This window comes from Alligator sinensis, unplaced genomic scaffold (genome assembly GCF_000455745.1).
Source record: "Alligator sinensis unplaced genomic scaffold, ASM45574v1 scaffold1731_1, whole genome shotgun sequence".
Classification (NCBI taxonomy): domain Eukaryota; kingdom Metazoa; phylum Chordata; order Crocodylia; family Alligatoridae; genus Alligator; species Alligator sinensis.
In genome coordinates this window covers 51,795-53,392 of record NW_005843621.1, presented here as the reverse complement: position 1 = coordinate 53,392, position 1,598 = coordinate 51,795, and the positions used below count along the sequence as shown (strand labels likewise).

The 1,598-nt window shown below is 67.6% G+C and overlaps 1 long non-coding RNA gene across 1 annotated transcript; it reads right to left on the bottom strand.

Moving 5' to 3' along the window:
* Positions 1–191: 191 nt before the first annotated feature.
* LOC112548847 lies at positions 192–792 on the bottom strand. The gene is made up of 3 exons (XR_003092392.1): positions 685–792; positions 395–462; positions 192–220 (listed from the first exon to the last, which is right to left on the bottom strand). It is a non-coding gene; the product is annotated as an uncharacterized LOC112548847 (long non-coding RNA).
* Positions 793–1,598: the final 806 nt, after the last annotated feature.

Here is a 1,598-nt window from a genome sequence, read left to right as displayed (position 1 = left end):
GGGCCCCGCACCCACCAGCGTTACCTCCCTGCGCACCCATCAGGTCCCTCCTCTCCCCACACGCCATGTGTCGGGACTCTGCTCCCAGCTTCAGCAGCCTCTGGGATGTCCCCCAGCCTGGCCAAGCTTGGCCTCAGCCTCTTCCCTCCCCTGCCCCACAGCCCTGAGGACCCCTGCCCCACGCAAACTCACCCGGAGCTGCTCCTCCCTTTGCCGTGCGCTGTGGAGACAAAAAACCATTTCTGGGCTCAGAGAGGTGGATGGCGCCGTCCCAGAAAACACCCCTTCCCCAGGCAGAAACATGCGCAGAAGGTGGGATGGGCCCTGGGCTTGTGCCCCGAGCCCTGTGCCGCACAACGGGAACAGCCAGCTCCCTCCCCAGCCCCACACCTACCAGGACAGCACAGTTTCCATGTCCTGCTCCGCCTGTGCCAGCCGGGCCCGAAGCGCCTCCAGCTCCTCCTGCAGCAAACGACACGGTGCGGGTTAGGGAGACGTCACGCCACGGCCTGTCTGTCTGCACACGTAGCCACCTCTTGCCCCCATCTGTCCCTCTGGCCATGCATTCACCCGCCAACCCCCAGCCCAGCCCCAGCCTTGTCCCTCTGGTCCACCCCTCCATGCAGCCAGGCCCAGCCCACTCGGTCTCGCTCACAGCCCCCAGCCCGCCTGGGTCCCGCTCACCTGCTGACGGCGCTGCCCGCCACGGGGTTTCTCCGCCTGGGGAAGGAAAGAGCTGCTGGGGCGATGGACTCCCCTGGGCAGCGAGTTCCCCAATTCCCCAGGGTGCAGGGACAGGCAGGCCAGCCCCTGCAGCCCTGGGGTTGGGCAGGGCTCACAGCCCTGGGTCCCAGGGGTGCCAGGCGTTGGCTGTTACCACCCATCTCAGGTGAGTCCCCACCTCCCACTCAGGGTCCCAGGTGCCCTCCGACACTCTGGTTTGGGAAGGACTGTCCCTGGGATCGGGGGATGAGCCCACGACCCCCTCCCTTATTCTTGCAGGGCCCGTGGAGTCGGCAGAGAGCGAATCTCTCCCCCGGGGTCTCATGTGCAGCATGGGGGTGGGAGGGGCACGACGCCCCTGGTGACAGATCCCAGACTACCAGATCAGCCCCCTCCCAGCCCTGGGGAGGGCAGAGACTCATGGCAGCAGGAGGGGCCGGCCACATCTCGGCCCTGGCAGAGCTGCCCCGCACAGCTGGGAGGGTCTCCCCCACCCCTCCACTTCCCCCCGGCACTGCTCCTGGCCCTGGGGGGAGACAAGGGGCACCGCGTCAGCTGCACCCACTCTGCTGCCAGGGCGCACGGTGACCAGCCCCTCTGGGACACACCACGTGGGGGCACCTGCCAGGAGTCCTGCATGCCGCAAGGGCAGGGCCTTCCTGCACAGGGGTCGGGGGGGAGTCTCTCCAGGGAGCAGGTCTGGGAGACACCCCAGGGATGTGGCTGGTCGCCTGAGATACAAATGCCCCTGGCAGGGGGTGGGTGCCAGGGGGTGAAGGGATGAGGGGCAGTAAGACTGGGGAGGGATCTCGCGGCCCAAACAGGCATCTGGAGGGTGGAAGAAAGTGCCGTGGGGCTGGAGGGGCTGGAACAGA